At 73.9% G+C, this 20,297-nt stretch overlaps 16 non-coding genes across 16 annotated transcripts; all 16 read left to right on the plus strand.

Annotated features, from left to right (window-relative positions):
* The first annotated feature begins 444 nt into the window (after window positions 1–444).
* Window positions 445–563, plus strand: LOC132594947 (5S ribosomal RNA). The gene has a single exon (XR_009561116.1). It is a non-coding gene; the product is annotated as a 5S ribosomal RNA (ribosomal RNA).
* A 931-nt stretch (window positions 564–1,494) lies between these two features.
* LOC132594948 (5S ribosomal RNA) lies at window positions 1,495–1,613 on the plus strand. Its single transcript, XR_009561117.1, has one exon. It is a non-coding gene; the product is annotated as a 5S ribosomal RNA (ribosomal RNA).
* Window positions 1,614–4,308: 2,695 nt separating this feature from the next.
* On the plus strand, window positions 4,309–4,427 carry LOC132594949 (5S ribosomal RNA). Its single transcript, XR_009561118.1, has one exon. It is a non-coding gene; the product is annotated as a 5S ribosomal RNA (ribosomal RNA).
* A 931-nt stretch (window positions 4,428–5,358) lies between these two features.
* On the plus strand, window positions 5,359–5,477 carry LOC132594950 (5S ribosomal RNA). The gene has a single exon (XR_009561119.1). It is a non-coding gene; the product is annotated as a 5S ribosomal RNA (ribosomal RNA).
* Window positions 5,478–6,409: 932 nt separating this feature from the next.
* Window positions 6,410–6,528, plus strand: LOC132594952 (5S ribosomal RNA). The gene has a single exon (XR_009561121.1). It is a non-coding gene; the product is annotated as a 5S ribosomal RNA (ribosomal RNA).
* A 932-nt stretch (window positions 6,529–7,460) lies between these two features.
* Window positions 7,461–7,579, plus strand: LOC132594953 (5S ribosomal RNA). Its single transcript, XR_009561122.1, has one exon. It is a non-coding gene; the product is annotated as a 5S ribosomal RNA (ribosomal RNA).
* A 931-nt stretch (window positions 7,580–8,510) lies between these two features.
* Window positions 8,511–8,629, plus strand: LOC132594954 (5S ribosomal RNA). Its single transcript, XR_009561123.1, has one exon. It is a non-coding gene; the product is annotated as a 5S ribosomal RNA (ribosomal RNA).
* A 2,695-nt stretch (window positions 8,630–11,324) lies between these two features.
* On the plus strand, window positions 11,325–11,443 carry LOC132594955 (5S ribosomal RNA). Its single transcript, XR_009561124.1, has one exon. It is a non-coding gene; the product is annotated as a 5S ribosomal RNA (ribosomal RNA).
* Window positions 11,444–12,374: 931 nt separating this feature from the next.
* On the plus strand, window positions 12,375–12,493 carry LOC132594956 (5S ribosomal RNA). The gene has a single exon (XR_009561125.1). It is a non-coding gene; the product is annotated as a 5S ribosomal RNA (ribosomal RNA).
* Window positions 12,494–13,425: 932 nt separating this feature from the next.
* Window positions 13,426–13,544, plus strand: LOC132594957 (5S ribosomal RNA). Its single transcript, XR_009561126.1, has one exon. It is a non-coding gene; the product is annotated as a 5S ribosomal RNA (ribosomal RNA).
* A 931-nt stretch (window positions 13,545–14,475) lies between these two features.
* On the plus strand, window positions 14,476–14,594 carry LOC132594958 (5S ribosomal RNA). Its single transcript, XR_009561127.1, has one exon. It is a non-coding gene; the product is annotated as a 5S ribosomal RNA (ribosomal RNA).
* A 932-nt stretch (window positions 14,595–15,526) lies between these two features.
* LOC132594959 (5S ribosomal RNA) lies at window positions 15,527–15,645 on the plus strand. Its single transcript, XR_009561128.1, has one exon. It is a non-coding gene; the product is annotated as a 5S ribosomal RNA (ribosomal RNA).
* A 933-nt stretch (window positions 15,646–16,578) lies between these two features.
* LOC132594960 (5S ribosomal RNA) lies at window positions 16,579–16,697 on the plus strand. Its single transcript, XR_009561129.1, has one exon. It is a non-coding gene; the product is annotated as a 5S ribosomal RNA (ribosomal RNA).
* Window positions 16,698–17,629: 932 nt separating this feature from the next.
* On the plus strand, window positions 17,630–17,748 carry LOC132594961 (5S ribosomal RNA). The gene has a single exon (XR_009561130.1). It is a non-coding gene; the product is annotated as a 5S ribosomal RNA (ribosomal RNA).
* A 932-nt stretch (window positions 17,749–18,680) lies between these two features.
* LOC132594963 (5S ribosomal RNA) lies at window positions 18,681–18,799 on the plus strand. Its single transcript, XR_009561132.1, has one exon. It is a non-coding gene; the product is annotated as a 5S ribosomal RNA (ribosomal RNA).
* Window positions 18,800–19,731: 932 nt separating this feature from the next.
* Window positions 19,732–19,850, plus strand: LOC132594964 (5S ribosomal RNA). The gene has a single exon (XR_009561133.1). It is a non-coding gene; the product is annotated as a 5S ribosomal RNA (ribosomal RNA).
* The last annotated feature ends 447 nt before the right edge of the window (window positions 19,851–20,297 follow it).

A 20,297-nucleotide genomic window follows, 5' to 3' on the forward strand; every position in this document is an offset into this window, starting at 1 on the left:
TGGGGGCAAGGGTGGCCTTGCCGGGGCTGAGGGGCCGTGGCGACTCAATGGTGGCTCCCGGTGGCTTCGGGCCAGCTGCTGTCGGGCAGGAGGGCCGGCCCGGGCTGCGGCCGGGCTGCGCCTAGGGCCGCGTGGGCGGGCAGGGCCGATGCCCAAGGGACCGCGGGCCCCGGGCCCTGAAGCCTCCGGGGCCACGTCCCTGTGAGCGACGTGCGGGATCTTGGGCGGGGCGCCAAGCGCCGAAGGGTTTGCTGGGTCACGGCCGCCCTGGGCTGGGAGGTGGTCGCCAAACCCTCCGCCGCCGCCCGATACCCGAGACCTCCGTTGCCCCTGCCTGGGCGGGCGAGGGGGCCCTGCCGGGGCGGGCCGGCCGCCAGGCTGGCGTTAAGGCGCCAGCGCCAGCGAAACTGGGCCTCAAGAGGCCGCCCGCGGCCCCCCGCCCCCGTCTACGGCCATACCACCCTGAACGCGCCCGATCTCGTCTGATCTCGGAAGCTAAGCAGGGTCGGGCCTGGTTAGTACTTGGATGGGAGACCGCCTGGGAATACCGGGTGCTGTAGGCTTTTTGCCTCCCGCTCCGCCCGCCTTCTCCTTTACTCGCCCGCGGCGGGGGCCGCCGGCTCCGCCCCCGCCGGGCCCCGCTGCAGGCCCCACCTCCTCAGGCCCCTCCCACCACGGCGCGCGCCGGCGGGGTCGCTCCCCGCCGGCCCGGCCGGCCAGGCGGCCAGAAGGCGGCCCTGGAAGGCAGGCGCACCCCAGACGCTCCCGGGGTGGCTGGCCCGGACCCAGACTCCGCCGCGGGCCCAGTTGCCGTCCTTTCGGCCCGCGAGCCCCTCGACCTGCACCTGGCCGCCCCCACCGGCGCCCAGCCCCGGCGCCGCCACCTGTGTGCCGGTGTGTCCCTCCACAGCTCCCTCCGACAAAAGCCCCCCCCACCCCGCCCCTCTGGCGTGTCACCGCGGCCGGGTGCGGGAGCGGGATCGAGGGCAGGGGCCGCTTCCCCGGGCCTGCCGGCCACCAGGGGCGGGGTCCTGAGCTCGGCGGGGGGTGTGGGGGCAAGGGTGGCCTTGCCGGGGCTGAGGGGCCGTGGCGACTCAATGGTGGCTCCCAGTGGCTTCGGGCCAGCTGCTGTCGGGCAGGAGGGCCGGCCCGGGCTGCGGCCGGGCTGCGCCTAGGGCCGCGTGGGCGGGCAGGGCCGATGCCCAAGGGACCGCGGGCCCCGGGCCCTGAAGCCTCCGGGGCCACGTCCCTGTGAGCGACGTGCGGGATCTTGGGCGGGGCGCCAAGCGCCGAAGGGTTTGCTGGGTCACGGCCGCCCTGGGCTGGGAGGTGGTCGCCAAACCCTCCGCCGCCGCCCGATACCCGAGACCTCCGTTGCCCCTGCCTGGGCGGGCGAGGGGGCCCTGCCGGGGCGGGCCGGCCGCCAGGCTGGCGTTAAGGCGCCAGCGCCAGCGAAACTGGGCCTCAAGAGGCCGCCCGCGGCGCCCCGCCCCCGTCTACGGCCATACCACCCTGAACGCGCCCGATCTCGTCTGATCTCGGAAGCTAAGCAGGGTCGGGCCTGGTTAGTACTTGGATGGGAGACCGCCTGGGAATACCGGGTGCTGTAGGCTTTTTGCCTCCCGCTCCGCCCGCCTTCTCCTTTACTCGCCCGCGGCGGGGGGGCCGCCGGCTCCGCCCCCGCCGAGCCCCGCTGCAGGCAGTAGTCAAGGTGGGTTTACCTGCCCGAGCAGGAAGCTTGGGCGATGGCAGAAGTGGGAAGAAACTCTTGAGCACAGGTTCTTGGGATCCACGGAGCAGCGCATGCACATGCGATGGGTGCCTACACAGCTGGCTTGCTTGTCTGTGGGGAAAGGCGAGATGGGTCAGGGCCTGGGTTCCTGAGGGGCTGAGAATCAAGGCAGGGATAGAAGAAAGGGGACAGGCCCACATCCCCTGAACCCACGCCGGCGCCCACTCACCTTTGTGGAAAATACGATTGAAAAGTGCCCGCAAGAATCTCTTCAGATGCCTCCAGAGTTGAGGGAAGAAGGGGAGGGGGGAGGCCGGGAGCAGGGTGAGCCCTGAAATCCAACCCTTGTCCCGGTCACACCCCAGCAGCCCTCCCACCTCAGCCCCTTCAAGACCCCAGGGCTCCCCCAACCGCGCTGCACAGATCCTGCCCTGACCATAGTCACCATGTTGATCCCCACGTTGAGCAAGATGAAGCTGACCGGGATCAGAAGAATTGAGTATCCTTGCTCCTGGCATTTCCTGGGGATGGGGCCAGTGAACGGCTCGGCTCGGTAGTAGTTTCGCTCACCCATGGCCGTTGGTCCCAGGACTGCCTGGGCCCTCTGCCCTCCAGTTTTAACTGGGAGCCAGACTGGGTCATAATGGGGCAGGTGGTGAGGTCACAGTGAGGGAGGGGGATGAAAAGGAGGGCCCAGAGTGGCATTCCCTGGTAACCAGGGTCAGGTAAGCTGAGCCTGGACAGTCAAACAGGGCCCGGTGGCCGGCATACATCCCCTCGAGCGGTCATTCATTCGCTCACCGCCCGCTGACTCACTTGTTCAAATGACACATTGCGTCTCTTGGCCCCTCTTGAGACTAGGAAGACCTTGGCCTCAGAGGCCTGCTGAAGGCCTGGCTGGAGTCCAGAGCCTCAGCCTTCTTCATGCCCTTCACTGGGCCTGGAGCTGGACCTGCCCAGATGTGGAACCTCCCAGTTTGGAAGCAACTTCTTGTATGAGGCTCTCTGTGGACAGGGACAGCTGAGACACAGAGGAGGTGCCCAGAGACCAGGGGTTTGGAGTCTGCAGCTGCAGATGTACTTAGTGCATGGTATAGGACCAGGAGGGGCCTGCTGGCAGAACTGTGGCCACTAAACCAAAGGGACCCTCAGGCCAAGAAGGGGACACTGGCTTCTTATTGCAGGAAGCCAAGCGCAGGGACCCAGGCTGGCAGAAGGAGTGGCGCTTCCAAGCCACAGACCACCAATGTTTCCTGGACTCTGGCGCTCTTTATTCCTCTCTCCATGCCCTGCCGCCCCCTGCCCCTGCCCCCACTTGCTGCTGGTAAGTTCATTTTCCCAGTCTGGCTCCCGTGCAGAGAGGGCCTGGAGGCCGAGGTGGAAGGTAGCAGCGAGTTGGCCCGCGCTTGGCCCTCCTGCGGTTGCCGCTTCAGCACCAGACTGTCATACACCTGGTAGTTGGCATTGCCTCCCGGGTTCCGGCTGAGTGGCATGAAGGTGGGCGGGGGTGGAGGGTGCTCGGTAGCCTGGACGTCGGGCAGGAGGTGAGAGGGGCGGAGGAGCAGCGCTGAGCTGGGAGCCGGGGCCCGCTGGTCCGAGGCCTCGGCCAGTACCGTGAGGGAGGCGGAGGTGGCCACAGGGCGCCGCAAGGGCAGGATCTCAGCCCATTCGGCCGCCGGGTGCCGCACCTCGTGGGGATCGCGGGAGTAATCCAAGTGTCCCGTGGAGGGATGCAGGCTGCGGTTGGACTCGCTGTGAGCACAGCTGGGGAGGCTACGTCTGTGGGCCGGTGGGGTGTCGCGCTACCAGGCGTCGGGCCGGTAGACCCGAGGCACCAGAGCGGATGGAGGCTCAGAGCCCTCCAGACCCAGACTCCGCCGCGGGCCCAGTTGCCGTCCTTTCGGCCCGCGAGCCCCTCGACCTGCACCTGGCCGCCCCCACCGGCGCCCAGCCCCGGCGCCGCCACCTGTGTGCCGGTGTGTCCCTCCACAGCTCCCTCCGACAAAAGCCCCCCCCACCCCGCCCCTCTGGCGTGTCACCGCGGCCGGGTGCGGGAGCGGGATCGAGGGCAGGGGCCGCTTCCCCGGGCCTGCCGGCCACCAGGGGCGGGGTCCTGAGCTCGGCGGGGGGTGTGGGGGCAAGGGTGGCCTTGCCGGGGCTGAGGGGCCGTGGCGACTCAATGGTGGCTCCCGGTGGCTTCGGGCCAGCTGCTGTCGGGCAGGAGGGCCGGCCCGGGCTGCGGCCGGGCTGCGCCTAGGGCCGCGTGGGCGGGCAGGGCCGATGCCCAAGGGACCGCGGGCCCCGGGCCCTGAAGCCTCCGGGGCCACGTCCCTGTGAGCGACGTGCGGGATCTTGGGCGGGGCGCCAAGCGCCGAAGGGTTTGCTGGGTCACGGCCGCCCTGGGCTGGGAGGTGGTCGCCAAACCCTCCGCCGCCGCCCGATACCCGAGACCTCCGTTGCCCCTGCCTGGGCGGGCGAGGGGGCCCTGCCGGGGCGGGCCGGCCGCCAGGCTGGCGTTAAGGCGCCAGCGCCAGCGAAACTGGGCCTCAAGAGGCCGCCCGCGGCCCCCCGCCCCCGTCTACGGCCATACCACCCTGAACGCGCCCGATCTCGTCTGATCTCGGAAGCTAAGCAGGGTCGGGCCTGGTTAGTACTTGGATGGGAGACCGCCTGGGAATACCGGGTGCTGTAGGCTTTTTGCCTCCCGCTCCGCCCGCCTTCTCCTTTACTCGCCCGCGGCGGGGGCCGCCGGCTCCGCCCCCGCCGGGCCCCGCTGCAGGCCCCACCTCCTCAGGCCCCTCCCACCACGGCGCGCGCCGGCGGGGTCGCTCCCCGCCGGCCCGGCCGGCCAGGCGGCCAGAAGGCGGCCCTGGAAGGCAGGCGCACCCCAGACGCTCCCGGGGTGGCTGGCCCGGACCCAGACTCCGCCGCGGGCCCAGTTGCCGTCCTTTCGGCCCGCGAGCCCCTCGACCTGCACCTGGCCGCCCCCACCGGCGCCCAGCCCCGGCTCCGCCACCTGTGTGCCGGTGTGTCCCTCCACAGCTCCCTCCGACAAAAGCCCCCCCCACCCCGCCCCTCTGGCGTGTCACCGCGGCCGGGTGCGGGAGCGGGATCGAGGGCAGGGGCCGCTTCCCCGGGCCTGCCGGCCACCAGGGGCGGGGTCCTGAGCTCGGCGGGGGGTGTGGGGGCAAGGGTGGCCTTGCCGGGGCTGAGGGGCCGTGGCGACTCAATGGTGGCTCCCAGTGGCTTCGGGCCAGCTGCTGTCGGGAAGGAGGGCCGGCCCGGGCTGCGGCCGGGCTGCGCCTAGGGCCGCGTGGGCGGGCAGGGCCGATGCCCAAGGGACCGCGGGCCCCGGGCCCTGAAGCCTCCGGGGCCACGTCCCTGTGAGCGACGTGCGGGATCTTGGGCGGGGCGCCAAGCGCCGAAGGGTTTGCTGGGTCACGGCCGCCCTGGGCTGGGAGGTGGTCGCCAAACCCTCCGCCGCCGCCCGATACCCGAGACCTCCGTTGCCCCTGCCTGGGCGGGCGAGGGGGCCCTGCCGGGGCGGGCCGGCCGCCAGGCTGGCGTTAAGGCGCCAGCGCCAGCGAAACTGGGCCTCAAGAGGCCGCCCGCGGCCCCCCGCCCCCGTCTACGGCCATACCACCCTGAACGCGCCCGATCTCGTCTGATCTCGGAAGCTAAGCAGGGTCGGGCCTGGTTAGTACTTGGATGGGAGACCGCCTGGGAATACCGGGTGCTGTAGGCTTTTTGCCTCCCGCTCCGCCCGCCTTCTCCTTTACTCGCCCGCGGCGGGGGCCGCCGGCTCCGCCCCCGCCGGGCCCCGCTGCAGGCCCCACCTCCTCAGGCCCCTCCCACCACGGCGCGCGCCGGCGGGGTCGCTCCCCGCCGGCCCGGCCGGCCAGGCGGCCAGAAGGCGGCCCTGGAAGGCAGCCGCACCCCAGACGCTCCCGGGGTGGCTGGCCCGGACCCAGACTCTGCCGCGGGCCCAGTTGCCGTCCTTTCGGCCCGCGAGCCCCTCGACCTGCACCTGGCCGCCCCCACCGGCGCCCAGCCCCGGCGCCGCCACCTGTGTGCCGGTGTGTCCCTCCACAGCTCCCTCCGACAAAAGCCCCCCCCCACCCCGCCCCTCTGGCGTGTCACCGCGGCCGGGTGCGGGAGCGGGATCGAGGGCAGGGGCCGCTTCCCCGGGCCTGCCGGCCACCAGGGGCGGGGTCCTGAGCTCGGCGGGGGGTGTGGGGGCAAGGGTGGCCTTGCCGGGGCTGAGGGGCCGTGGCGACTCAATGGTGGCTCCCGGTGGCTTCGGGCCAGCTGCTGTCGGGCAGGAGGGCCGGCCCGGGCTGCGGCCGGGCTGCGCCTAGGGCCGCGTGGGCGGGCAGGGCCGATGCCCAAGGGACCGCGGGCCCCGGGCCCTGAAGCCTCCGGGGCCACGTCCCTGTGAGCGACGTGCGGGATCTTGGGCGGGGCGCCAAGCGCCGAAGGGTTTGCTGGGTCACGGCCGCCCTGGGCTGGGAGGTGGTCGCCAAACCCTCCGCCGCCGCCCGATACCCGAGACCTCCGTTGCCCCTGCCTGGGCGGGCGAGGGGGCCCTGCCGGGGCGGGCCGGCCGCCAGGCTGGCGTTAAGGCGCCAGCGCCAGCGAAACTGGGCCTCAACAGGCCGCCCGCGGCCCCCCGCCCCCGTCTACGGCCATACCACCCTGAACGCGCCCGATCTCGTCTGATCTCGGAAGCTAAGCAGGGTCGGGCCTGGTTAGTACTTGGATGGGAGACCGCCTGGGAATACCGGGTGCTGTAGGCTTTTTGCCTCCCGCTCCGCCCGCCTTCTCCTTTACTCGCCCGCGGCGGGGGCCGCCGGCTCCGCCCCCGCCGGGCCCCGCTGCAGGCCCCACCTCCTCAGGCCCCTCCCACCACGGCGCGCGCCGGCGGGGTCGCTCCCCGCCGGCCCGGCCGGCCAGGCGGCCAGAAGGCGGCCCTGGAAGGCAGGCGCACCCCAGACGCTCCCGGGGTGGCTGGCCCGGACCCAGACTCCGCCGCGGGCCCAGTTGCCGTCCTTTCGGCCCGCGAGCCCCTCGACCTGCACCTGGCCGCCCCCACCGGCGCCCAGCCCCGGCTCCGCCACCTGTGTGCCGGTGTGTCCCTCCACAGCTCCCTCCGACAAAAGCCCCCCCCCACCCCGCCCCTCTGGCGTGTCACCGCGGCCGGGTGCGGGAGCGGGATCGAGGGCAGGGGCCGCTTCCCCGGGCCTGCCGGCCACCAGGGGCGGGGTCCTGAGCTCGGCGGGGGGTGTGGGGGCAAGGGTGGCCTTGCCGGGGCTGAGGGGCCGTGGCGACTCAATGGTGGCTCCCGGTGGCTTCGGGCCAGCTGCTGTCGGGCAGGAGGGCCGGCCCGGGCTGCGGCCGGGCTGCGCCTAGGGCCGCGTGGGCGGGCAGGGCCGATGCCCAAGGGACCGCGGGCCCCGGGCCCTGAAGCCTCCGGGGCCACGTCCCTGTGAGCGACGTGCGGGATCTTGGGCGGGGCGCCAAGCGCCGAAGGGTTTGCTGGGTCACGGCCGCCCTGGGCTGGGAGGTGGTCGCCAAACCCTCCGCCGCCGCCCGATACCCGAGACCTCCGTTGCCCCTGCCTGGGCGGGCGAGGGGGCCCTGCCGGGGCGGGCCGGCCGCCAGGCTGGCGTTAAGGCGCCAGCGCCAGCGAAACTGGGCCTCAAGAGGCCGCCCGCGGCCCCCCGCCCCCGTCTACGGCCATACCACCCTGAACGCGCCCGATCTCGTCTGATCTCGGAAGCTAAGCAGGGTCGGGCCTGGTTAGTACTTGGATGGGAGACCGCCTGGGAATACCGGGTGCTGTAGGCTTTTTGCCTCCCGCTCCGCCCGCCTTCTCCTTTACTCGCCCGCGGCGGGGGCCGCCGGCTCCGCCCCCGCCGGGCCCCGCTGCAGGCCCCACCTCCTCAGGCCCCTCCCACCACGGCGCGCGCCGGCGGGGTCGCTCCCCGCCGGCCCGGCCGGCCAGGCGGCCAGAAGGCGGCCCTGGAAGGCAGGCGCACCCCAGACGCTCCCGGGGTGGCTGGCCCGGACCCAGACTCCGCCGCGGGCCCAGTTGCCGTCCTTTCGGCCCGCGAGCCCCTCGACCTGCACCTGGCCGCCCCCACCGGCGCCCAGCCCCGGCGCCGCCACCTGTGTGCCGGTGTGTCCCTCCACAGCTCCCTCCGACAAAAGCCCCCCCCACCCCGCCCCTCTGGCGTGTCACCGCGGCCGGGTGCGGGAGCGGGATCGAGGGCAGGGGCCGCTTCCCCGGGCCTGCCGGCCACCAGGGGCGGGGTCCTGAGCTCGGCGGGGGGTGTGGGGGCAAGGGTGGCCTTGCCGGGGCTGAGGGGCCGTGGCGACTCAATGGTGGCTCCCAGTGGCTTCGGGCCAGCTGCTGTCGGGCAGGAGGGCCGGCCCGGGCTGCGGCCGGGCTGCGCCTAGGGCCGCGTGGGCGGGCAGGGCCGATGCCCAAGGGACCGCGGGCCCCGGGCCCTGAAGCCTCCGGGGCCACGTCCCTGTGAGCGACGTGCGGGATCTTGGGCGGGGCGCCAAGCGCCGAAGGGTTTGCTGGGTCACGGCCGCCCTGGGCTGGGAGGTGGTCGCCAAACCCTCCGCCGCCGCCCGATACCCGAGACCTCCGTTGCCCCTGCCTGGGCGGGCGAGGGGGCCCTGCCGGGGCGGGCCGGCCGCCAGGCTGGCGTTAAGGCGCCAGCGCCAGCGAAACTGGGCCTCAAGAGGCCGCCCGCGGCGCCCCGCCCCCGTCTACGGCCATACCACCCTGAACGCGCCCGATCTCGTCTGATCTCGGAAGCTAAGCAGGGTCGGGCCTGGTTAGTACTTGGATGGGAGACCGCCTGGGAATACCGGGTGCTGTAGGCTTTTTGCCTCCCGCTCCGCCCGCCTTCTCCTTTACTCGCCCGCGGCGGGGGGGCCGCCGGCTCCGCCCCCGCCGAGCCCCGCTGCAGGCAGTAGTCAAGGTGGGTTTACCTGCCCGAGCAGGAAGCTTGGGCGATGGCAGAAGTGGGAAGAAACTCTTGAGCACAGGTTCTTGGGATCCACGGAGCAGCGCATGCACATGCGATGGGTGCCTACACAGCTGGCTTGCTTGTCTGTGGGGAAAGGCGAGATGGGTCAGGGCCTGGGTTCCTGAGGGGCTGAGAATCAAGGCAGGGATAGAAGAAAGGGGACAGGCCCACATCCCCTGAACCCACGCCGGCGCCCACTCACCTTTGTGGAAAATACGATTGAAAAGTGCCCGCAAGAATCTCTTCAGATGCCTCCAGAGTTGAGGGAAGAAGGGGAGGGGGGAGGCCGGGAGCAGGGTGAGCCCTGAAATCCAACCCTTGTCCCGGTCACACCCCAGCAGCCCTCCCACCTCAGCCCCTTCAAGACCCCAGGGCTCCCCCAACCGCGCTGCACAGATCCTGCCCTGACCATAGTCACCATGTTGATCCCCACGTTGAGCAAGATGAAGCTGACCGGGATCAGAAGAATTGAGTATCCTTGCTCCTGGCATTTCCTGGGGATGGGGCCAGTGAACGGCTCGGCTCGGTAGTAGTTTCGCTCACCCATGGCCGTTGGTCCCAGGACTGCCTGGGCCCTCTGCCCTCCAGTTTTAACTGGGAGCCAGACTGGGTCATAATGGGGCAGGTGGTGAGGTCACAGTGAGGGAGGGGGATGAAAAGGAGGGCCCAGAGTGGCATTCCCTGGTAACCAGGGTCAGGTAAGCTGAGCCTGGACAGTCAAACAGGGCCCGGTGGCCGGCATACATCCCCTCGAGCGGTCATTCATTCGCTCACCGCCCGCTGACTCACTTGTTCAAATGACACATTGCGTCTCTTGGCCCCTCTTGAGACTAGGAAGACCTTGGCCTCAGAGGCCTGCTGAAGGCCTGGCTGGAGTCCAGAGCCTCAGCCTTCTTCATGCCCTTCACTGGGCCTGGAGCTGGACCTGCCCAGATGTGGAACCTCCCAGTTTGGAAGCAACTTCTTGTATGAGGCTCTCTGTGGACAGGGACAGCTGAGACACAGAGGAGGTGCCCAGAGACCAGGGGTTTGGAGTCTGCAGCTGCAGATGTACTTAGTGCATGGTATAGGACCAGGAGGGGCCTGCTGGCAGAACTGTGGCCACTAAACCAAAGGGACCCTCAGGCCAAGAAGGGGACACTGGCTTCTTATTGCAGGAAGCCAAGCGCAGGGACCCAGGCTGGCAGAAGGAGTGGCGCTTCCAAGCCACAGACCACCAATGTTTCCTGGACTCTGGCGCTCTTTATTCCTCTCTCCATGCCCTGCCGCCCCCTGCCCCTGCCCCCACTTGCTGCTGGTAAGTTCATTTTCCCAGTCTGGCTCCCGTGCAGAGAGGGCCTGGAGGCCGAGGTGGAAGGTAGCAGCGAGTTGGCCCGCGCTTGGCCCTCCTGCGGTTGCCGCTTCAGCACCAGACTGTCATACACCTGGTAGTTGGCATTGCCTCCCGGGTTCCGGCTGAGTGGCATGAAGGTGGGCGGGGGTGGAGGGTGCTCGGTAGCCTGGACGTCGGGCAGGAGGTGAGAGGGGCGGAGGAGCAGCGCTGAGCTGGGAGCCGGGGCCCGCTGGTCCGAGGCCTCGGCCAGTACCGTGAGGGAGGCGGAGGTGGCCACAGGGCGCCGCAAGGGCAGGATCTCAGCCCATTCGGCCGCCGGGTGCCGCACCTCGTGGGGATCGCGGGAGTAATCCAAGTGTCCCGTGGAGGGATGCAGGCTGCGGTTGGACTCGCTGTGAGCACAGCTGGGGAGGCTACGTCTGTGGGCCGGTGGGGTGTCGCGCTACCAGGCGTCGGGCCGGTAGACCCGAGGCACCAGAGCGGATGGAGGCTCAGAGCCCTCCAGACCCAGACTCCGCCGCGGGCCCAGTTGCCGTCCTTTCGGCCCGCGAGCCCCTCGACCTGCACCTGGCCGCCCCCACCGGCGCCCAGCCCCGGCGCCGCCACCTGTGTGCCGGTGTGTCCCTCCACAGCTCCCTCCGACAAAAGCCCCCCCCACCCCGCCCCTCTGGCGTGTCACCGCGGCCGGGTGCGGGAGCGGGATCGAGGGCAGGGGCCGCTTCCCCGGGCCTGCCGGCCACCAGGGGCGGGGTCCTGAGCTCGGCGGGGGGTGTGGGGGCAAGGGTGGCCTTGCCGGGGCTGAGGGGCCGTGGCGACTCAATGGTGGCTCCCGGTGGCTTCGGGCCAGCTGCTGTCGGGAAGGAGGGCCGGCCCGGGCTGCGGCCGGGCTGCGCCTAGGGCCGCGTGGGCGGGCAGGGCCGATGCCCAAGGGACCGCGGGCCCCGGGCCCTGAAGCCTCCGGGGCCACGTCCCTGTGAGCGACGTGCGGGATCTTGGGCGGGGCGCCAAGCGCCGAAGGGTTTGCTGGGTCACGGCCGCCCTGGGCTGGGAGGTGGTCGCCAAACCCTCCGCCGCCGCCCGATACCCGAGACCTCCGTTGCCCCTGCCTGGGCGGGCGAGGGGGCCCTGCCGGGGCGGGCCGGCCGCCAGGCTGGCGTTAAGGCGCCAGCGCCAGCGAAACTGGGCCTCAAGAGGCCGCCCGCGGCCCCCCGCCCCCGTCTACGGCCATACCACCCTGAACGCGCCCGATCTCGTCTGATCTCGGAAGCTAAGCAGGGTCGGGCCTGGTTAGTACTTGGATGGGAGACCGCCTGGGAATACCGGGTGCTGTAGGCTTTTTGCCTCCCGCTCCGCCCGCCTTCTCCTTTACTCGCCCGCGGCGGGGGCCGCCGGCTCCGCCCCCGCCGGGCCCCGCTGCAGGCCCCACCTCCTCAGGCCCCTCCCACCACGGCGCGCGCCGGCGGGGTCGCTCCCCGCCGGCCCGGCCGGCCAGGCGGCCAGAAGGCGGCCCTGGAAGGCAGGCGCACCCCAGACGCTCCCGGGGTGGCTGGCCCGGACCCAGACTCCGCCGCGGGCCCAGTTGCCGTCCTTTCGGCCCGCGAGCCCCTCGACCTGCACCTGGCCGCCCCCACCGGCGCCCAGCCCCGGCTCCGCCACCTGTGTGCCGGTGTGTCCCTCCACAGCTCCCTCCGACAAAAGCCCCCCCCACCCCGCCCCTCTGGCGTGTCACCGCGGCCGGGTGCGGGAGCGGGATCGAGGGCAGGGGCCGCTTCCCCGGGCCTGCCGGCCACCAGGGGCGGGGTCCTGAGCTCGGCGGGGGGTGTGGGGGCAAGGGTGGCCTTGCCGGGGCTGAGGGGCCGTGGCGACTCAATGGTGGCTCCCAGTGGCTTCGGGCCAGCTGCTGTCGGGAAGGAGGGCCGGCCCGGGCTGCGGCCGGGCTGCGCCTAGGGCCGCGTGGGCGGGCAGGGCCGATGCCCAAGGGACCGCGGGCCCCGGGCCCTGAAGCCTCCGGGGCCACGTCCCTGTGAGCGACGTGCGGGATCTTGGGCGGGGCGCCAAGCGCCGAAGGGTTTGCTGGGTCACGGCCGCCCTGGGCTGGGAGGTGGTCGCCAAACCCTCCGCCGCCGCCCGATACCCGAGACCTCCGTTGCCCCTGCCTGGGCGGGCGAGGGGGCCCTGCCGGGGCGGGCCGGCCGCCAGGCTGGCGTTAAGGCGCCAGCGCCAGCGAAACTGGGCCTCAAGAGGCCGCCCGCGGCCCCCCGCCCCCGTCTACGGCCATACCACCCTGAACGCGCCCGATCTCGTCTGATCTCGGAAGCTAAGCAGGGTCGGGCCTGGTTAGTACTTGGATGGGAGACCGCCTGGGAATACCGGGTGCTGTAGGCTTTTTGCCTCCCGCTCCGCCCGCCTTCTCCTTTACTCGCCCGCGGCGGGGGCCGCCGGCTCCGCCCCCGCCGGGCCCCGCTGCAGGCCCCACCTCCTCAGGCCCCTCCCACCACGGCGCGCGCCGGCGGGGTCGCTCCCCGCCGGCCCGGCCGGCCAGGCGGCCAGAAGGCGGCCCTGGAAGGCAGCCGCACCCCAGACGCTCCCGGGGTGGCTGGCCCGGACCCAGACTCTGCCGCGGGCCCAGTTGCCGTCCTTTCGGCCCGCGAGCCCCTCGACCTGCACCTGGCCGCCCCCACCGGCGCCCAGCCCCGGCGCCGCCACCTGTGTGCCGGTGTGTCCCTCCACAGCTCCCTCCGACAAAAGCCCCCCCCCACCCCGCCCCTCTGGCGTGTCACCGCGGCCGGGTGCGGGAGCGGGATCGAGGGCAGGGGCCGCTTCCCCGGGCCTGCCGGCCACCAGGGGCGGGGTCCTGAGCTCGGCGGGGGGTGTGGGGGCAAGGGTGGCCTTGCCGGGGCTGAGGGGCCGTGGCGACTCAATGGTGGCTCCCGGTGGCTTCGGGCCAGCTGCTGTCGGGCAGGAGGGCCGGCCCGGGCTGCGGCCGGGCTGCGCCTAGGGCCGCGTGGGCGGGCAGGGCCGATGCCCAAGGGACCGCGGGCCCCGGGCCCTGAAGCCTCCGGGGCCACGTCCCTGTGAGCGACGTGCGGGATCTTGGGCGGGGCGCCAAGCGCCGAAGGGTTTGCTGGGTCACGGCCGCCCTGGGCTGGGAGGTGGTCGCCAAACCCTCCGCCGCCGCCCGATACCCGAGACCTCCGTTGCCCCTGCCTGGGCGGGCGAGGGGGCCCTGCCGGGGCGGGCCGGCCGCCAGGCTGGCGTTAAGGCGCCAGCGCCAGCGAAACTGGGCCTCAAGAGGCCGCCCGCGGCCCCCCGCCCCCGTCTACGGCCATACCACCCTGAACGCGCCCGATCTCGTCTGATCTCGGAAGCTAAGCAGGGTCGGGCCTGGTTAGTACTTGGATGGGAGACCGCCTGGGAATACCGGGTGCTGTAGGCTTTTTGCCTCCCGCTCCGCCCGCCTTCTCCTTTACTCGCCCGCGGCGGGGGCCGCCGGCTCCGCCCCCGCCGGGCCCCGCTGCAGGCCCCACCTCCTCAGGCCCCTCCCACCACGGCGCGCGCCGGCGGGGTCGCTCCCCGCCGGCCCGGCCGGCCAGGCGGCCAGAAGGCGGCCCTGGAAGGCAGGCGCACCCCAGACGCTCCCGGGGTGGCTGGCCCGGACCCAGACTCCGCCGCGGGCCCAGTTGCCGTCCTTTCGGCCCGCGAGCCCCTCGACCTGCACCTGGCCGCCCCCACCGGCGCCCAGCCCCGGCTCCGCCACCTGTGTGCCGGTGTGTCCCTCCACAGCTCCCTCCGACAAAAGCCCCCCCCACCCCGCCCCTCTGGCGTGTCACCGCGGCCGGGTGCGGGAGCGGGATCGAGGGCAGGGGCCGCTTCCCCGGGCCTGCCGGCCACCAGGGGCGGGGTCCTGAGCTCGGCGGGGGGTGTGGGGGCAAGGGTGGCCTTGCCGGGGCTGAGGGGCCGTGGCGACTCAATGGTGGCTCCCGGTGGCTTCGGGCCAGCTGCTGTCGGGAAGGAGGGCCGGCCCGGGCTGCGGCCGGGCTGCGCCTAGGGCCGCGTGGGCGGGCAGGGCCGATGCCCAAGGGACCGCGGGCCCCGGGCCCTGAAGCCTCCGGGGCCACGTCCCTGTGAGCGACGTGCGGGATCTTGGGCGGGGCGCCAAGCGCCGAAGGGTTTGCTGGGTCACGGCCGCCCTGGGCTGGGAGGTGGTCGCCAAACCCTCCGCCGCCGCCCGATACCCGAGACCTCCGTTGCCCCTGCCTGGGCGGGCGAGGGGGCCCTGCCGGGGCGGGCCGGCCGCCAGGCTGGCGTTAAGGCGCCAGCGCCAGCGAAACTGGGCCTCAAGAGGCCGCCCGCGGCCCCCCGCCCCCGTCTACGGCCATACCACCCTGAACGCGCCCGATCTCGTCTGATCTCGGAAGCTAAGCAGGGTCGGGCCTGGTTAGTACTTGGATGGGAGACCGCCTGGGAATACCGGGTGCTGTAGGCTTTTTGCCTCCCGCTCCGCCCGCCTTCTCCTTTACTCGCCCGCGGCGGGGGCCGCCGGCTCCGCCCCCGCCGGGCCCCGCTGCAGGCCCCACCTCCTCAGGCCCCTCCCACCACGGCGCGCGCCGGCGGGGTCGCTCCCCGCCGGCCCGGCCGGCCAGGCGGCCAGAAGGCGGCCCTGGAAGGCAGCCGCACCCCAGACGCTCCCGGGGTGGCTGGCCCGGACCCAGACTCTGCCGCGGGCCCAGTTGCCGTCCTTTCGGCCCGCGAGCCCCTCGACCTGCACCTGGCCGCCCCCACCGGCGCCCAGCCCCGGCGCCGCCACCTGTGTGCCGGTGTGTCCCTCCACAGCTCCCTCCGACAAAAGCCCCCCCCCACCCCGCCCCTCTGGCGTGTCACCGCGGCCGGGTGCGGGAGCGGGATCGAGGGCAGGGGCCGCTTCCCCGGGCCTGCCGGCCACCAGGGGCGGGGTCCTGAGCTCGGCGGGGGGTGTGGGGGCAAGGGTGGCCTTGCCGGGGCTGAGGGGCCGTGGCGACTCAATGGTGGCTCCCGGTGGCTTCGGGCCAGCTGCTGTCGGGCAGGAGGGCCGGCCCGGGCTGCGGCCGGGCTGCGCCTAGGGCCGCGTGGGCGGGCAGGGCCGATGCCCAAGGGACCGCGGGCCCCGGGCCCTGAAGCCTCCGGGGCCACGTCCCTGTGAGCGACGTGCGGGATCTTGGGCGGGGCGCCAAGCGCCGAAGGGTTTGCTGGGTCACGGCCGCCCTGGGCTGGGAGGTGGTCGCCAAACCCTCCGCCGCCGCCCGATACCCGAGACCTCCGTTGCCCCTGCCTGGGCGGGCGAGGGGGCCCTGCCGGGGCGGGCCGGCCGCCAGGCTGGCGTTAAGGCGCCAGCGCCAGCGAAACTGGGCCTCAAGAGGCCGCCCGCGGCCCCCCGCCCCCGTCTACGGCCATACCACCCTGAACGCGCCCGATCTCGTCTGATCTCGGAAGCTAAGCAGGGTCGGGCCTGGTTAGTACTTGGATGGGAGACCGCCTGGGAATACCGGGTGCTGTAGGCTTTTTGCCTCCCGCTCCGCCCGCCTTCTCCTTTACTCGCCCGCGGCGGGGGGCCGCCGGCTCCGCCCCCGCCGGGCCCCGCTGCAGGCCCCACCTCCTCAGGCCCCTCCCACCACGGCGCGCGCCGGCGGGGTCGCTCCCCGCCGGCCCGGCCGGCCAGGCGGCCAGAAGGCGGCCCTGGAAGGCAGCCGCACCCCAGACGCTCCCGGGGTGGCTGGCCCGGACCCAGACTCCGCCGCGGGCCCAGTTGCCGTCCTTTCGGCCCGCGAGCCCCTCGACCTGCACCTGGCCGCCCCCACCGGCGCCCAGCCCCGGCGCCGCCACCTGTGTGCCGGTGTGTCCCTCCACAGCTCCCTCCGACAAAAGCCCCCCCCCACCCCGCCCCTCTGGCGTGTCACCGCGGCCGGGTGCGGGAGCGGGATCGAGGGCAGGGGCCGCTTCCCCGGGCCTGCCGGCCACCAGGGGCGGGGTCCTGAGCTCGGCGGGGGGTGTGGGGGCAAGGGTGGCCTTGCCGGGGCTGAGGGGCCGTGGCGACTCAATGGTGGCTCCCGGTGGCTTCGGGCCAGCTGCTGTCGGGAAGGAGGGCCGGCCCGGGCTGCGGCCGGGCTGCGCCTAGGGCCGCGTGGGCGGGCAGGGCCGATGCCCAAGGGACCGCGGGCCCCGGGCCCTGAAGCCTCCGGGGCCACGTCCCTGTGAGCGACGTGCGGGATCTTGGGCGGGGCGCCAAGCGCCGAAGGGTTTGCTGGGTCACGGCCGCCCTGGGCTGGGAGGTGGTCGCCAAACCCTCCGCCGCCGCCCGATACCCGAGACCTCCGTTGCCCCTGCCTGGGCGGGCGAGGGGGCCCTGCCGGGGCGGGCCGGCCGCCAGGCTGGCGTTAAGGCGCCAGCGCCAGCGAAACTGGGCCTCAAGAGGCCGCCCGCGGCCCCCCGCCCCCGTCTACGGCCATACCACCCTGAACGCGCCCGATCTCGTCTGATCTCGGAAGCTAAGCAGGGTCGGGCCTGGTTAGTACTTGGATGGGAGACCGCCTGGGAATACCGGGTGCTGTAGGCTTTTTGCCTCCCGCTCCGCCCGCCTTCTCCTTTACTCGCCCGCGGCGGGGGCCGCCGGCTCCGCCCCCGCCGGGCCCCGCTGCAGGCCCCACCTCCTCAGGCCCCTCCCACCACGGCGCGCGCCGGCGGGGTCGCTCCCCGCCGGCCCGGCCGGCCAGGCGGCCAGAAGGCGGCCCTGGAAGGCAGCCGCACCCCAGACGCTCCCGGGGTGGCTGGCCCGGACCCAGACTCTGCCGCGGGCCCAGTTGCCGTCCTTTCGGCCCGCGAGCCCCTCGACCTGCACCTGGCCGCCCCCACCGGCGCCCAGCCCCGGCGCCGCCACCTGTGTGCCGGTGTGTCCCTCCACAGCTCCCTCCGACAAAAGCCCCCCCCCACCCCGCCCCTCTGGCGTGTCACCGCGGCCGGGTGCGGGAGCGGGATCGAGGGCAGGGGCCGCTTCCCCGGGCCTGCCGGCCACCAGGGGCGGGGTCCTGAGCTCGGCGGGGGGTGTGGGGGCAAGGGTGGCCTTGCCGGGGCTGAGGGGCCGTGGCGACTCAATGGTGGCTCCCGGTGGCTTCGGGCCAGCTGCTGTCGGGCAGGAGGGCCGGCCCGGGCTGCGGCCGGGCTGCGCCTAGGGCCGCGTGGGCGGGCAGGGCCGATGCCCAAGGGACCGCGGGCCCCGGGCCCTGAAGCCTCCGGGGCCACGTCCCTGTGAGCGACGTGCGGGATCTTGGGCGGGGCGCCAAGCGCCGAAGGGTTTGCTGGGTCACGGCCGCCCTGGGCTGGGAGGTGGTCGCCAAACCCTCCGCCGCCGCCCGATACCCGAGACCTCCGTTGCCCCTGCCTGGGCGGGCGAGGGGGCCCTGCCGGGGCGGGCCGGCCGCCAGGCTGGCGTTAAGGCGCCAGCGCCAGCGAAACTGGGCCTCAAGAGGCCGCCCGCGGCCCCCCGCCCCCGTCTACGGCCATACCACCCTGAACGCGCCCGATCTCGTCTGATCTCGGAAGCTAAGCAGGGTCGGGCCTGGTTAGTACTTGGATGGGAGACCGCCTGGGAATACCGGGTGCTGTAGGCTTTTTGCCTCCCGCTCCGCCCGCCTTCTCCTTTACTCGCCCGCGGCGGGGGCCGCCGGCTCCGCCCCCGCCGGGCCCCGCTGCAGGCCCCACCTCCTCAGGCCCCTCCCACCACGGCGCGCGCCGGCGGGGTCGCTCCCCGCCGGCCCGGCCGGCCAGGCGGCCAGAAGGCGGCCCTGGAAGGCAGCCGCACCCCAGACGCTCCCGGGGTGGCTGGCCCGGACCCAGACTCTGCCGCGGGCCCAGTTGCCGTCCTTTCGGCCCGCGAGCCCCTCGACCTGCACCTGGCCGCCCCCACCGGCGCCCAGCCCCGGCGCCGCCACCTGTGTGCCGGTGTGTCCCTCCACAGCTCCCTCCGACAAAAGCCCCCCCCCACCCCGCCCCTCTGGCGTGTCACCGCGGCCGGGTGCGGGAGCGGGATCGAGGGCAGGGGCCGCTTCCCCGGGCCTGCCGGCCACCAGGGGCGGGGTCCTGAGCTCGGCGGGGGGTGTGGGGGCAAGGGTGGCCTTGCCGGGGCTGAGGGGCCGTGGCGACTCAATGGTGGCTCCCGGTGGCTTCGGGCCAGCTGCTGTCGGGCAGGAGGGCCGGCCCGGGCTGCGGCCGGGCTGCGCCTAGGGCCGCGTGGGCGGGCAGGGCCGATGCCCAAGGGACCGCGGGCCCCGGGCCCTGAAGCCTCCGGGGCCACGTCCCTGTGAGCGACGTGCGGGATCTTGGGCGGGGCGCCAAGCGCCGAAGGGTTTGCTGGGTCACGGCCGCCCTGGGCTGGGAGGTGGTCGCCAAACCCTCCGCCGCCGCCCGATACCCGAGACCTCCGTTGCCCCTGCCTGGGCGGGCGAGGGGGCCCTGCCGGGGCGGGCCGGCCGCCAGGCTGGCGTTAAGGCGCCAGCGCCAGCGAAACTGGGCCTCAAGAGGCCGCCCGCGGCCCCCCGCCCCCGTCTACGGCCATACCACCCTGAACGCGCCCGATCTCGTCTGATCTCGGAAGCTAAGCAGGGTCGGGCCTGGTTAGTACTTGGATGGGAGACCGCCTGGGAATACCGGGTGCTGTAGGCTTTTTGCCTCCCGCTCCGCCCGCCTTCTCCTTTACTCGCCCGCGGCGGGGGCCGCCGGCTCCGCCCCCGCCGGGCCCCGCTGCAGGCCCCACCTCCTCAGGCCCCTCCCACCACGGCGCGCGCCGGCGGGGTCGCTCCCCGCCGGCCCGGCCGGCCAGGCGGCCAGAAGGCGGCCCTGGAAGGCAGGCGCACCCCAGACGCTCCCGGGGTGGCTGGCCCGGACCCAGACTCCGCCGCGGGCCCAGTTGCCGTCCTTTCGGCCCGCGAGCCCCTCGACCTGCACCTGGCCGCCCCCACCGGCGCCCAGCCCCGGCGCCGCCACCTGTGTGCCGGTGTGTCCCTCCACAGCTCCCTCCGACAAAAGCCCCCCCCCACCCCGCCCCTCTGGCGTGTCACCGCGGCCGGGTGCGGGAGCGGGATCGAGGGCAGGGGCCGCTTCCCCGGGCCTGCCGGCCACCAGGGGCGGGGTCCTGAGCTCGGCGGGGGGTGTGGGGGCAAGGGTGGCCTTGCCGGGGTTGAGGGGCCGTGGCGACTCAATGGTGGCTCCCGGTGGCTTCGGGCCAGCTGCTGTCGGGCAGGAGGGCCGGCCCGGGCTGCGGCCGGGCTGCGCCTAGGGCCGCGTGGGCGGGCAGGGCCGATGCCCAAGGGACCGCGGGCCCCGGGCCCTGAAGCCTCCGGGGCCACGTCCCTGTGAGCGACGTGCGGGATCTTGGGCGGGGCGCCAAGCGCCGAAGGGTTTGCTGGGTCACGGCCGCCCTGGGCTGGGAGGTGGTCGCCAAACCCTCCGCCGCCGCCCGATACCCGAGACCTCCGTTGCCCCTGCCTGGGCGGGCGAGGGGGCCCTGCCGGGGCGGGCCGGCCGCCAGGCTGGCGTTAAGGCGCCAGCGCCAGCGAAACTGGGCCTCAAGAGGCCGCCCGCGGCCCCCCGCCCCCGTCTACGGCCATACCACCCTGAACGCGCCCGATCTCGTCTGATCTCGGAAGCTAAGCAGGGTCGGGCCTGGTTAGTACTTGGATGGGAGACCGCCTGGGAATACCGGGTGCTGTAGGCTTTTTGCCTCCCGCTCCGCCCGCCTTCTCCTTTACTCGCCCGCGGCGGGGGGCCGCCGGCTCCGCCCCCGCCGGGCCCCGCTGCAGGCCCCACCTCCTCAGGCCCCTCCCACCACGGCGCGCGCCGGCGGGGTCGCTCCCCGCCGGCCCGGCCGGCCAGGCGGCCAGAAGGCGGCCCTGGAAGGCAGCCGCACCCCAGACGCTCCCGGGGTGGCTGGCCCGGACCCAGACTCCGCCGCGGGCCCAGTTGCCGTCCTTTCGGCCCGCGAGCCCCTCGACCTGCACCTGGCCGCCCCCACCGGCTCCCAACCCCGGCGCCGCCACCTGTGTGCCGGTGTGTCCCTCCACAGCTCCCTCCGACAAAAGCCCCCCCCCACCCCGCCCCTCTGGCGTGTCACCGCGGCCGGGTGCGGGAGCGGGATCGAGGGCAGGGGCCGCTTCCCCGGGCC

The sequence above is a fragment of the Globicephala melas genome, unplaced genomic scaffold, assembly GCF_963455315.2.
Source record: "Globicephala melas unplaced genomic scaffold, mGloMel1.2 SCAFFOLD_346, whole genome shotgun sequence".
Taxonomy (NCBI): domain Eukaryota; kingdom Metazoa; phylum Chordata; class Mammalia; order Artiodactyla; family Delphinidae; genus Globicephala; species Globicephala melas.